The following is a 15,290-nucleotide window of genomic DNA, read 5'->3' as shown; positions in this document are numbered from 1 at the left end:
TGCAGTTTCATAAGGAATGGCAGGATAGATGTAGGATAGATACAGTTTGTGGCTAATGATCATTTGCACTCAGGATGGTGTTATGGAAAAATTCTGGGTGAAGGTTTACTCTGCTGCCCAGCTCATCGGGGTGCCACTCCCCGCAGGTCTCTCCTGGTCAGCAAAAGAAGGAATCTCCAGCCAAGTTAAAGAAGCAAACAGCGGTCAGTAGACCTGATCTTTATTTGTTGCAACAAGGTTCAAACACACAAAGTGTAGGAACCCCAAGCATGGAGTTGCATGGACTTTTAAGACCTTACCCCCTTCCCATAATACATTTCCAGATACATCATTGATACATCACCAACGTGTCACTAAGAAGGAAGGAATCTTGCACAGTAACATCAGTCCATCATTCATCCCTGTTATCAGATTCAGTTCCCTGACACCTTCTAAGTACCCACCACCAAGAGAACAATAAAACTATTTACACCTATCCTTGCCCTTTGGGCTTTGTGAATACCTGGCTTCAGCAAACTCTATCAAGGGATATCTGTCTGGTCCATTCTTATCTTTTTCCCTCTCCCTGGGGAGGAGTGAGGTGTTCCTGACTCTATGCATTAGGGATTATGGAGGCAGTGGAAGCCCTGGGTCCCCCTCTTCCAGAGGAGAAACTAGCCATTGGAACCAAGGAAATGGGTCAAACCATTGAATTTTGGCGATTATTTGATTCTATATTGGATAGTCAGGGGAAACAGTGCAATACATGGTATCCACTTATTGCTACTGTTTTCTTTTCTGAGCTTCTTTGCTGTTGTGTGTGTATGGTGCCTGTGTCAATGGTCATTGTCCTGGCCTTAGTTAGAAGCTGTGGTGGGGTCTTGGGATTTTGGGGGAATTATTTAACTGCCCCCTGTTCCTGGTTTTAACAATGGTATTGGGGCAGCCACACAACTTCCTGCTTTCGTTATTTTTTGTGCTTGCAAAGGTTTAGGTGTAGTCACACTGCTTCATTCCAATCAGTTTAAATTCCATAATTCCCTGCTGAAATCCTGTAAACTGTTATACAGGCAATCATCATTTTGTGCAGGGGGTTCTGTCCCAGACCCCCACACACATCGGCAGATCACGCTTAAGCTCGCTCCACCCCTGCTCTGCTCTGCCCTGCCCAGACCCATTCCACCCCTTTTCATGACATGGCTATGGGGGGCCACTTCTGGGTTCAGCACCTTGTGCATGATCGCATGTCATTCAGCTGCACATAAATTGGTTGTTGTATGTGCTACAGACATTATGACTTATTTTTGTCCCAGGTTTGCTGCCTATAGCCCCTCTGGGCACCACTAATGTGATAGCATTGGGGAAGAACCACAGAAAAAATCATAACGCAGAATAAAGCTGCCACTAATTGTGCCAAGGACATCTTGCAGAATATACCCAGAATTAAATGGTAGTCTGGAGGGGATCACAGTATCTTCTAGCGGCTGCTATGCCCAAGTTCAGGCCCTTCAGTCTGCACCACAGCTGAGGTTGATTCAGCTTTGGGCAAGATCCCCTTACTAAGAACTGAGCAGCTCCTCAGTTCTAACCATTTCAAAGCATATGACAGTAGCACTGGCACTAACATCTACTATGATAGCAGTGTGGGGAGTACAAACAATCAACTGGAGGCAAATGAAGCTTGAATTTCTTTACAATCTCTGTGGGCTGTGGATAGGAGCTGCCAGATGCTCCTATCCTTACCTGCATACACCTGCAAGATTATGTCCATAGATGGAAAAGGAGCAATGGAAATACACACTTTTGCTTTTGTAGGAAGAACCCAAAGTCTCAAGCTGCAGATCCCAAATAGATTAAGCGGCTTAGTTTAAATTGATGTGTCTACTCAATTTTCTTCCCTTGTATATTAATATATTGCTAATAAATGTGGTGACTTAGAGTTTCGTAAGTATATCTGTTTGAATAATTCATCACAACCATTATTACTATTATCATTTTGGAAAGGAAGCTAAGAGGTCAATTTCATATCTGTGTGGTTTTAAAAGTATTAAAAATACATAAGAAGCCTTTATTTGTCTTGTCAGATGGAGGGATGAACTACATGACTTTTCCTCGTACTCATATATCCTGAGATTATGCTTGCAAACTCTGCCGAGAGAGGTGCTTCTGTGCTAAATAAAACTCGTCATGTCCTGTCTCTGAAACCCAGAAAAAGGCTGCTGACTGGAACCTGTAGATGAGTCTTCAGCAAGAGAGACTCCTCACAAGAAGATTACAGAATGCCCTGAAGACCAGGCCACAAGTAAAGGAGGGAAGAAAATGTCATAGAAACAGAAATGATAAATTGTTTCACCCAAATGGAACTGTGTGCAGAAAAGGAAAATGGATGACAGCAACAACCAGTGCTACAAACACGCATAAGCAAGACAACGAAACAGCTTTCTGTGCAAGTCAAGGTCCAGAGCTCCACTCTATAATCACTACAGAGCCCCATCAGTCAAAAGCACTTCTCTAGCCATCTTGACATCTGGTCACTGAAAGCAGTCTGGGTGGCAGGTAGGGAGCAAGAACGAAAGCGGGAAGGAATGGAGATATGCCAAAAGAGGGGTGCCTGGGTGATTAGGAATGAAGAAGAATGTAGCTGCTGAGTGGAAAAGAAAAGGGCAAGGAGGTGAGAAAAGAATGAATGCTATAAATACTAGACAGCTGTTTATATAAAAAAAGGTGAAGCCATAAGAAAGCGTGTGTGTGTGTGTGTGTGTGTGTGTGTGTGTGTGGTAGAATCCTATATAGGAAGAAGGTGAACAAACATAAGAAGTACCAAAGTAGAAAAGTGGCATGGAATCTTAATTTACGGGAAGGGAAGGGGAATTTTAAGAGTTAAAATGGACAGTTATTAATCTGATAAAAATGGTCATAATGGACTACAGGCTAAGCAAGAAACAAATAAGGGAGCAATCTGTAAAACTCTCATTCTGGCTCTCTTGTCCCCTCATACTATTGATGGTAAAAATACCTAATCACCTCTGTGTGGAAAAGGGAATGGAAAGTCTCATTTATGAGCAAATCCTCAGGCATTGAGGCAATCCAAGCAGAGACCAAGATCCATGCTATTTCCTTCTGGAGCCTGAACCAATTCCCTGCTTCCCAGAACTAGCACTAGGTGATTAACCCAGATACATGACAACTATATACTGTAATTCCTAGAGAACGACAATGTCTACATCGGGGGGCCAAAACAGCTTCAAAAGAAAAGATGCAAAGAATGGCACCACCAGCAGCATAAACCATGGCTGGCTTGGTGTGCTTGGCAAAACTGGGCAATTGGACAAATACCCCCTCTGTTAAGCTACTGACAGTGAGATCTACTGACAAATGATGCCCATGTCTGGAGATAATATGCAACCAATGTTCAGGCAGTTGTTTGTTTCCCCGTCAAGCACTCTTAAATATTAACTGAATATGTTGACTAGTTTGACAGCATAATCTTTTTAGCAATTCCTACACCACAAAGTCATGGTTATGAGCGAGTTATTAATAGCAAATGATGTTCAGCTAAAAGGCTTTATTTTGCAAAGGTGAGTGGAATGCTGACTCTTTTCATTGTGAAATGCCCTAGCTGAATCTAATGCTAATGCTTAATGTGAGAAGCTGATCATGTTCTAAGTCTTTAGTGAATTAGTGCCACTTCTACCCTTTAGGATTGTAAAATATCTGTGGTGATGCTTCAATTTCCCCATATTAAGCTTCCTCAAACAAACGGTGCCTGACTCTGGACAGTGTTCATTATCTGAGGTTCAGTGCCATTTTGAGGGTTCATTCTTTATACTTGAGCTGCTTCAGGGTTACTGATAATGTCCCTCAACAATCATTTGGGACAGGATTCAACTAACTCACTCCATCAGCCGAAGCCCTATGTAAGGACTTCTGCTTGTGTGGTGGAGCTTTCCCCCTTTCTCTCCCCCACCCCCCGTGCCCCCTGCATCCACAAAATTGATTTGGGGTGTGTGTCAAGAGAATAATAATAATAATAATAATAATAATAATAATAATAATAATAATAATTTATTTATACCCCACCCATCTGGCTGGGTTTCCTCAGCCACTCTGGGCGGCTTCCAACAGAATATTACAATACAATAATCTATTAAACATATATAGAACCCCTAGAATAGCACATGGCAGGAGGGCAGGAGGAATTATTCTATCTGGCAAGCTACAACAGAATACTGAATTTCACATTTGGTATTTTTCGGTTTGTTTTTTCTTCCATTGGGACCAGGACTTTTAAAACGTTCCAAGATTGTGCTTCTAATCATTCCCTACAATGAGGCTACTGGAATGCTCATGTTACAATTTGCTTTGGGTTCCTGCATTTGCTTTATAGAAAAATGTGGACGGTTCTAGCTATAAAGACCATGACTTTAAGCTTATCAGGCACATATTTATCTGCCTGGATGAGGATTCTTGAAGAAATATTTGGAATGCTTATCTCAAAGCTCTGCCAATCCAAGACGTAACCAGCTGAAAGGCAGCATATGCTCTAGCAGTGGTGAATATGCCACCTTCAAATTCAGCTTTCAGGAAAATGTGTCAGTTCAGTGGAGGCAGAGTGTAGGTAGGATGAAAAGGGCCAGTGCTGTGTGTTAATAGTATTTTTAAAGGCACAGATTTATTTGCATATAATTGGTCTTTCACGATCGTTTTCAGGAAGACGTGGCACTCCAGTGGAGACAGCATGTACGTAGGATGCAAAAGGCCAGTGGTGAGTGATAATAACTTCTCTTTTTTTAATATAAAGAGCTCAGCTGGATCAAAATCTCAAAAATAACACACTTTGGAGCTGTAGTAGGGAACTCTGTGCAGTTCTGTGAACTAGCCTTGTAGCAAAAGAAGACACCCTCATTATGTTCTATGTTCTATAAAGCTGGCACCATCTGAAAAAAGGACGATAATCCTCCAGCAGGAATTGCAGGTGGCTGTGCTAGTTTACACAGACAGGGGACCCAATATATCTTCTGAAATAAGGTTTTCCCAAGTTTATTTTGTGAAGGGCAGGCAGTCTAATTCAGGAAAGGCTTATATGCACTACAAACTTATATCCATTTTATTGCATCCAGTCATCCTGGCTTCCCTATAATAGTTATGGGGAACTGCAGTGTGGTGAAAACTCTGTCATAGATACTCAGCTGCAATCCTTACGGTTCTCTGAGAAAAGGCAATTACTGGTAATTCCATTCCAGCAATGACTTAGATACAACCAGTGCTATTTTTCTAGAAAAAGAGGTGCCAGAACTCACCCTTGTTCTCTTATACTGGCAATGGTGCTGGAACTGAGTTCTGGTGAGTTCCAGCTGGGAAAAATCCCTAGATCCAACCCTCTCTGGCCTTGTATATACAGCAGCTTCCTGTGTTCCACAATGTCTACCCTTGTTCCTCTTGTGACCCTCTGTGGACTCAGCTATACAGTGGTACCTCGGTTTAAGTACTTAATTCGTTCTGGAGGTCCGTACTTAACTTGAAACTGTTCTTAACCTGAAGCACCACTTTAGCTAATGGGGCCTCCTCCTGCCACTGCGCTGCCGGAGCACGATTTCTGTTCTCATCCTGAAGCAAAGTTCTTAACCTGAAGCACTATTTCTGGGTTAGCGGAGTCTGTAACCTGAAGCGTATGTAACCTGAGGTACCACTGTACAGCTAAAGATATAACATTTTAAGTGTGTTTTAAAATCATTATACAAATGGGACACTAGATGGTGATGATGAGCTTATGGCAAATTCAATATATTTTTCAAAATGTTTTTAAGGAGCACTTTCACATGTGTCTAGTTTCCACCACAATAATCTTCTCATCATTCTGATGACTATAGGGACCAGCCTGAAAAAAACTGAACAACACTCCACTGATGTCTAGATTAAGGCATACCATAAGAAGTCTCTATGGAATCCAGCTCTGGCTAGCACCAGTTTGGAACCTAAGGTTCCTTGCACTGACATTTCTAGTCATTGTGAATCAAATCCTTAATACATATGGTTGCATACTTGTTAAGTTTTTGCAAGGGTGCCAGCCCCTTGACAGGAATGGGAAAACCAGTGATCCTGCAGATTTTGTTAAACTTCAGCTCCCATCATTCCTGGCCATTAGCTGGAGCTAGTGGAAGTTGGAGTCCAGCAACATCTGGAGGTCGGCAGGTTCTCCGCTGTTGCCAAGCGGTTATCTGCTTTGAGTTCTTGTTTGGGAAGAAAAGTGGGGCACCTCCAAACATTGTATTAAAGCATTCAAAGAGCTGCTCTTGCCACCCCCTCAGCTCTCGCTCAACAAAAAATCTGATGTGAGCATAGCAGTATTCACATAGAGTTCTATGAAGTGTGGGCTGTGCAATGGATTCAAATAGACAGGAGAATTCCATGAATGCAAAAGAGCGCACAAGTGGAAACACACTCTTTTTCTGCTTTGTATTAAATGCTGCACTATACATAGCTGTGTTTGTTTTGTAACAATTGGGGAGAATTCATTGTTTATTGTTCTAGCAGGGGTAGAATTTCAAGTTTCCTTGGGTGGGGAGGAAGCAGGGGAAGATTTGCAGTGCAGTTCAAGGCCTGCTCTTGGAGATTTTCAAGAGCAAATATTAAAGAGCAGTACATTTAAAGAGTGTTTGACATGTTTACACCGTATACTGCCTTAGAACTACAGTGGTACCTCGAGTTAAGTACTTAATTCGTTCCAGAGGTCCGTACTTAACCTGAAACTGTTCTTAACCTGAAGCACCACTTTAGCTAATGGGGCCTCCTCCTGCCACTGCGCTGCCGGAGCATGATTTCTGTTCTCATCCTGAAGCAAAGTTCTTAACCTGAAGCACTATTTCTGGGTTAGCGGAGTCTGTAAGCTGAAGCGTATGTAACCTGAAGCGTATGTAACCCGAGGTACCACTGTACACATGTAGGCTGCAGTCCTATGTAAACTTATCTGAGACTCAGTTCCACTGAAAACAGCAGGACATAGGATTTGGCTTACAGGTGTGTGTGTGAGAGAGAGAGAGAAAAAAACCACATGGTCTAAAACACGGGTGGGGAATCTTTTTCGCTCCATGAGCCAGATCCCTGTAGCCATGACATCATTATCAGACTATCTTGGAGATTTAAAAGTGAAGCACAGGGAGACTTGCAAATGCTTTCGAACTGCAAAAGTACTGTTTGAAGCAACTGCTCCCTTGTATTTAAATGTGAAATGAGAAGGCTGTATCAAAGAGTGCTTTTGCAAAAAGCTTTGAGGCAGCCCCTGTTCACCCATTTTAGTTGTTTAAAGCAGTTCATGCTTCTTTTTTAAGCAGGTGGGCATGGTGAGGGAAATGGCCTCATGGACCAAATTGGACAACTGATGGGACAAACTTGGACCTTAGACCATCAGTTCTCCACCCCTGGTCCAAAACATGGGGCTTCTCTAAATGGTACCCCTGTGATGCATCATTTAGCTCACTCTTCCTCCATCACTACTCTTGAAGTCCAGGTCTCCAGAACCTCCATACCCTTTTCTCCTGTTAGTTTTTGCCAATATGCACTAAACTCTTTTAAAAATGAACTTTGAAAGCAGTATAAATTATGCAAAATAAGCAGGTAATTGCCATTTTGCATAATTTATTCTGATTGTCGAATTTGGACTTCGTTCAGGGACAGGTTTTTTTCTTTCTTTCTGTAGAGGTATATGCCTGGCACTACTAATGTGCTTCCCAGCGCTCATTGCTTGCTGAATAAATAATATTGTCAGACAAGTGAAATACCTTCCCTACTAAGAATTTCTAATGTGTCTCTCACTATAGTGCACAGACACCAGCGGAACTATCAGCAGTGCAGACATTACAGTTGCAGCTGTTGTTTTGTTCTATCATCTCACCTTTTAATAGCTTGCCTAAGGAAGGAGCGGGTGGTGCCACAGTTTGACTTTCATGCAAGCAAGCTATTTTGTTCAGCTCCTTATATGCACATAATAAGGCTGAAATATTCCTGTGTTTTTCTCTCTCACACACTTTTCTTTTTTAAAAAAATGCAGCATAATCAGAAACATCACACACTGTCCATCATCCTGTTAAAGTAATCACTGCAATGCTTGTGTTGATAAGACACAGTGAGTTTGTTGTTGTGTAGAAGCTTCATTGCAACCAGAAAAACTGAAACTACAAAGGAGAGCAAGAACAAAAGAATCATATGATGTTTTCTTTAAAAATTCCAATAACATTATTACTAAGGAAAGACAGGCAGGAATTGCCTTGTAGATCAGACCAAGGTCCAGCTAGTCAATCGTTCTCTTTTCAGCAGTTGTTGTAGCAAACTTTCAGACAGGCCATTAAGATAATAGAATTTTAGAGTTGGAAGGGCAGCCCTCTGCATTGCATAAAGATTTTGATTTTCCTCTGCTTTTTGTTACCTGCATCTGATAAACTCTGGCATACTGCCATGGAAAAGCAAGTTCCAATAATTTGAGACCAAAATACTGGCAAGGGACCAATTTGGAAATTATAATAAAATACATTTACACCACTAAGAAGTGGTGTGGGTGGGTCATTTTAGATCCTGGTGTTACTGGGAGGGCTCTTCAGATGTCTTCCTTCACTTCGTTCAAAATGTGGCAAACCAGGTCTGCTGCACTTGGGCAGCCCTTGCTTATTCTGTCCCAGAGTCCTGCTCTAACCACCGGAATGCATCCATCTTGTCCCCAGCAATTCCTTTTCATTTTGACTGGGTGTGTCTGTGTATTTTGTGTGTGACCAATGCCCAAATATATTTCGAAGACCTCTTGGGGGCATATTAAACAGGGGAGCCAAAGGTAGTTCCTTATAAGTGCAGCTACAGCAGGATTTCCTGCTTGGCTCAATGTGGTTCCTGAGAGACCTGATTGCCCTTTGCATTTGTAAAGAGAAAACATTGTAGCTGAGGTAGGAAGGGAAGGGAGGGGGAAGGAGTTGCTTCTGTGCCATTCTCCAGCGCAGGTTGCCAGCTTCATGACACAGAAGAATGATTCTCTTCATAATTTTTCCAAGGACTCTGCTTACTTGGGGAGCAGGCAGCCCGAGAAGCGGTATTTCTGGAAAAGGGATTAGCACAATCAGTGGGGCATCTTGAAATGCACCAGGGGGGCTTAAACAGCAAACGCTCTGAAACAGAAGGTTTTTCTTCCTTCCTAGCAGAATTGCGTTGAGCATCACAACACTATTTTTTCTCCCAGAGAACCAGACTCCATCTGTTTCTGGAACAGCTTAATGTTCATAAAGTAACAAATTATGTTTCACAGCGTAGCTCTTTCACAAGTTAATGGGGCTAAGGAAAGATTTTATAAGATTCTCATGACTCCAGCGCAGACCCAGAGCACACAAAAGGAAGCAGACTGGAGATGCTATAAAGATGTAATTGTTTGGTTACAAGCTAACCTTCCCCAACCAGAAAACAACACAAAGAAATATACTCTACTCACAAAGTGCTAAAGTAATAGAACCTCAAACATCAACAGAGTCCCTACATTCCTGCTCGTGATTATTGCATTTGGATGCTGCAAAGGTCAAGGTAGTTCCATGTTGATGGGGGACTCATTTCTTCCAGGGTTGTCAGCTCATTCCTGCATCCTTATACTGTGTGTTGCTTTGGGACATATAAGGAAGTAGATAATCTCTTCAGGCTCTGTTCTGGCAACCTTGCATATTCCCCAAGAGGCACATTGGAAATCAAACAATAATAATCATGGGATAATGGAACATTCTTGGCTAGGCTCCATTCACGCAAGTCTGTGCCAGCTTTTGTTAACCTTGTACCATTCATGTGTTCTGGACTAGCTCCCATCAGCTCTACCCAACTTAGTTGTTTTAGCTGGGGCTGACGGAAGTTTTTGTTCAGACTATCTGGAGGGTGCCAGGCTGTTGAAGGTTGAGCTACACAGAGGAAATTTGTTACAGGGAGCTGAAAGGGATTCAGGGCATTCTCCTGAGCTCTGAAGTTAGGGGACTAAAGGAGACTAAGCATATTCTGTATCTTGTTATGATTCCCACAGTTTAAGTTCCATAGGCTATGTACACATTAATGGCTCAAAACGCAGAGATGTTTTCAATGCATTTCAAGCTGCATTTACGTATTACTGAATACATTGGGGAGATCCCTTCACCTGACACACATTACCTGTTTGGCTTCCCCGTGCCTGTAATCCTTGCCCCAAACTCTTATTCATGAAGCTGTCATCTGCACATGTGCAACAGCTGTCTCAAATGTACATACCTCAACTTCACTGCAAAGTGAATGTGGCTTATGTTTTCAGATTGGATGGAAGCTGATTTGAGGGAAAACACGTGAAACAGCAGTTTCTCAAGGAACTACAGGATAGATATGGATTGTGGCTAATGTCCTGTGTAAACAGCTTCAAACACCAGCTGCAGGAGCATTCTGGAACTGAGTTAACAGCCTTAGTCTGAGCAAAATTTCACTGAGGGGACTGCTCCATTGTATTTTGCTGGCTTTTTGTTCTGCTGCAGGTGATAATTCTAGTATACAAAGAATTGGCATAGAACAGAGAGCTTCAAGAGGAACAAATTCAACAACAAATAACACCAGACTGAACCTTAAAGAGGGCTGTAGCTCAAGCCAGGTAGTTAGCTCTGCTTCCCTGCCCCAGGAGAAGCTGCTCTGGTCAAAGGGGCTATGCTTATTTCAGTAGCTCTAGACCAGGCATGGCCAAACTTGGCCCTCCAGCAGTTTTGGGACTACAATTCCCATCATCCCTAGCTAACAGGACCAGTGGTCAGGGATGGTGGGAACTGTAGTCCCAAAATAGCTGGAAGGCCAAGTTTGGCCATGCCTGCCACACAACTTCCTCGGGTCAGAGAGATGCTGGGAGAATGGCCTCCATGTTTGCTGAAGCTTCCAGGGGAGTGGAGAACATTGTGTGCAGCATTGTGCTATAGCAAAGCAGGGCAGATCAGGATGGGGTCAAAAGGAGCAAGAGATGTAATCAGAAGTGGCATACCAGGTGTGGCAGAATCACTATGCTAGCTAACTGCTGTTTATTGGGAGGGAGAAGGGTGAGGCAAGAGGAAGGTTGGTGCAAGCACTCTGGTAAGAGCTCCATATTGGTTAGTTAGTGTTTCCATGTGCTCTACCCCCAGCAAGCTCCTTCTTACCTTGCAGCCTGTTAATTCATCTTTGGATATTTTGCCTACTCTACAGAATTCACAGTAACCTTCTTTTTCTGCCAAAGGTTCTAGGAATTCTGCACTATGCCAGAACTTCATCCCAGTAGGGCTCCATCTCACCACTTGCCCTGAAAGGATTCTGCCTTTCTGAGCATCTCAATCAAATTTTCACAAAGGTTGAGGCTTTTTTGCGAATGTTCAGTTTGAGACCTCCATCACCATTCCATCTCCCTTCACCCAGAATCCCTGGTGGGAAATTTCCTGGTGGAAATGGGATGTTTTTTGGTAGCCCCACTTGACAGTGGGAAAAAGCATCTGCAAGGCCTAAAAGATCCTTTGCTGCCTCTTCCCACACCTCAGGACCTTGGGGAAGGGGAATCAGTAGCTACTCATCTTGATCCTGTTCATGAGCATTCAAGCAGAAGCTATGTGAATGCTCATGAGGCCCCTAATACCAAGAACCTGGCGGTAGATTTTGCAGTCTAATATCCTATCATCAGAAGTGGCTTTACTAAGAAGTGAAGTGATGTGAAGCCTTGGGAGGCAGATCATAGTGATACCATTTTGCAACCTCCAGCTCAGTTTGCTCTTTAAAAGGGGGGGGGGGAGAGAGAGAGAGAGAGAAGGAAGGGAGGAAGGAAGGAAGGAAGGAAGGAAGAAAGGATTTCTGAGGTTTGTTTCAGAGGTGAAAATATCTAAGGATAGCACTGGCCACATCTAGGGCATGCCTGATAGATGCTAGTTTTCTTGAAACCATGTAAGAAAGGACGAAACTCCCAAGGCAGTTTGTTCCACTGATGGGTTGCTTTTCTGATTAGCAGCATTTTCTGACTGTCTAATGGCTTTTGCTGATTTTTCTGTCTTAAGTTGTTAAGATGAGGACAGTTGCTGAACTCACATCACCGCCACCCGAATGGAGGCATCTGTGTACTGCATGTCACTGTAATGGCATGCAAATAGCATCCCATCTGTAGAAAAATTCAGATTTTCCTATATGCTTTTGATATGGAGTTTGACCATTCTGAAAAAGCAGTACTTTTCCAAAGATCAGGAATGTAAATGCCCATCCTTTGCAGATAGCATATGTAGGATATCAGTGTACTTGTTCTACAACAGATTGAGCAGGCAGTGCAAGGCTTGCTGTGTTATTTGTAAGTAGGAACCAAAGAGAAAAAGGAAACTGCGCATTTAAGGAGACATAATAAATCTGGCCGCTTGACTTGGCTTACCCTGATCTGATTTTCCTTTCAATTTACCACAGCTCCACATTTAAGCTAAAGAGAATGGTGACACCTGCTCTCAGCAGCTGCAACAACAGATTCTTCTCTGGACATTTTTATTTTACTGTCCTGTGCTTATTTTCTGTGTGGCCTGTAAACACGTGTCAAACTTTCATTATTTCTACTATGAGAGAGATATTCTCTCAAACTGATGCACATTCTTCTTAAAATCACTGGGGGTGGGGTGGGGGTGAGGCATAGTCATGTTTTGCTCTTGCAACAAAAACATCAATAATCTAGTGGCACCTTAAAGAGTAACAGATGTATTGTTAAACGGCATCAAAATCTCCACAGCAGTGTGAGATTTCAGGGGTTCCAGCTGTGCTTATCCAGGGTTTGTGTTTCCTTTGGAAATGAGGCACAGTGGATTGGTTCCAATATTTTCAAATTAAGGAATATTTGGGTAAGGATAGACAAAAAAAGGATTTTCTAAAGAAATATCAAAACTGGAAGAGAAATTAATAATTGCAAAAGGGAAATTTATATCCAACATGTATGATCTCCTTCTCAATTGGGAAGTACAAGAAGAGGAGGTCAAAGCAGTTATGATTTGCTGGGCACAGGACATCAGGCATAACATACCTATGAGTGATTGGGAATGATTATGGAAAAAAGATATTAGATTCAGTCTATGTTATAATTTAAGAGAAAACGTACTAAAATGCAGTATAGGTGTTATTTACCTTGGTCAAATTGGCAAAGATATATAAGAAGAACCTGAAAACCTGTTGGTGGTGTAAAGAAGGAATAGGCACATTTATCCACATGTGGTGGGAGTGCAAGAAAATTAAAGAATTCTGGGAGGTTATTTATAATGAAATTTTAAAAATGTTTACATTTTCATTCAACAAAAAACCTGAGTTTTTTTACTTGGTATTATGCCACGAGAAATTACAAAAACTGCCCAACCTATATTTATGTATGCGACCACTGCAGCAAAGTTGCTAATACAGCAGTACCTCAAGTTAAGTACTTAATTTGTTCCGGAGGTCCATACTTAACCTGAAATTGTTCTTAACCTGAAGCACCAATTTGGCTAATGGGGCCTTCTGCTGCTTCCGTGCCTCTGGAGCACGATTTCTGTTCTCATCCTGAAGCAAAGTTCTTAACCCAAGGTAATATTTCTTGGTTAGCAGAGTCTGTAACCTGAAGCATATGTAACCTGAAGCATATGTAACCCGAGGTACCACTGTAGCCAAAAATGGGAAAAGTAACAATATTCCCACGAAAACTGACTGGTTAAAAAAAATGGTTGAATACTCACAGCTCGCGAAATTATCTGGGAGATTAAGAGGAAACACCACACAAAGAGTTAACAAGGATTGGTCAATATTTAATGATTATCTCAAAACCTATATAGAAAACACAAATCTTCTGACAGAAGTATAAATAAACATAATAAATAGAGAAGTTAGACAAGAGAAAGAGAAAAGTTAGACGAGAGAAAGGAAGTAATTATCATAAAGGAGAAACTTAATAAGCAATATGAAATGCACATAGATTAAAGACTGACAAAATTACACAATGAGACTGGTTAGAAGTCAATAACCACAGTATGTCAGTGTCTTTGTTGGTAGGTAGATGGAAGTGGTGATGAAGGTGATGTATGTTTTGTATGTAATATATGTAATGTAATGTCAAGTGTGTATAGTTTTTGTAATGTATTGATATTTATGTGGAGCCTGTGGAGCCTTCATGATATAGGGTTTATTTACACACATATATGACCTGAGCGTACTGTGGAGGAGTTCAAAGCATTACACTCCAAGAGGTGTGGCAGCATTGAATGAAAAACAAAAATCAGCAATTCTCTTGACTCCTTTTTGCTGTCTCCAAGCAGTCAGCCCGCCTTGTAATGTGACCCTGCCTCCTGCCTGTCACTGCTAACAGATTTAAAGGATTTTCCTCAGGTCGACATCCTGCAAAACCCCACCCTTCTGGCCTTTTGGCTTACTAACTAGAAACCAAGGCTCAGGGAAGGGCTTCACCCATTTGGCTGCCTGGCATGGAATCTCCTGAGGGCCCATCTGCCTATCCTTTGTTAAATTAATGACTTGGCTATTCTCAGACTTTGTTCCCCTAATAACCTACACTCCACGAGCTTTACTAGGCTGGCTTGGCTTGTATTTTTAACATAAGCTGAATCCAAGGATTGGGTGTTTGGCACAGTTTAACTTCTCAAACCTTGATTAATTCTAACTTTATTGGACCCAGGAATTTAGGGTGTCTTGCACCCCACAAACTCAAAGCTGTATTATTGCAAAAACGCTCATGGACTACGGTCCACTGAATCAGATGCCTGAAGTCTTATCCTGAGCTACAGGTACAACTATGCATGTTTTGGCAGGGAATGTAAGCATCACCTGTGGCCACTTTGCACTATACTTTGTAGATATTGTCATGCTCATCCATTCTGGTTTGGGCTGTATGGCTATGAATACTCCCATAACTTCTTCCTTTGTTGTTATGGACACTGGACATGGATCAGAACATGTTGACTGGATTTTTGGATAAATGAAATTGAAAGTTTATGCTCCTCCTTGTTGACTAAAGAGGCCAGAGAGAAAATGGCATATTGGGTGCTGGAGATCGCAACTACATGCTCAGAACTCATCCTTAGTTAAATGATTGATTGGGAGCTTTAAGAATACAAAAGTGGTTTTCACTAAACTGATGAAGGCAAGTAAACTGTGATATCCATAAATTCTGGAATAGAAACTAAACCTACAAAAAGTATTTCTGTGTGAAGAGGGTCAGCAATTCTGGATGAGCAGTTTACTTTGGGGTGGTGTTATCAAAGTGATTGTTTATATCAGCTTGACTATATTGCTGCACTTTGAAAAAGAAGAGCCCTTTTCCATTT

At 41.9% G+C, this 15,290-nt stretch overlaps 1 long non-coding RNA gene across 1 annotated transcript; it reads left to right on the top strand.

Annotated features, from left to right (window-relative positions):
* The first annotated feature begins 2,063 nt into the window (after nt 1-2,063).
* Nucleotides 2,064-15,202, top strand: LOC310848120. The gene is made up of 3 exons (XR_014566173.1): nt 2,064-2,535; nt 4,690-4,744; nt 14,199-15,202. It is a non-coding gene; the product is annotated as an uncharacterized lncRNA (long non-coding RNA).
* Nucleotides 15,203-15,290: the final 88 nt, after the last annotated feature.

Source organism: Podarcis gaigeae, assembly GCF_964106915.1.
Source record: "Podarcis gaigeae genome assembly, chromosome: 7".
Lineage (NCBI taxonomy): Eukaryota > Metazoa > Chordata > Lepidosauria > Squamata > Lacertidae > Podarcis > Podarcis gaigeae.
The sequence above is the reverse complement of the archived record's forward strand: the minus strand, read 5'-3'. Positions and strand labels throughout refer to the sequence as shown.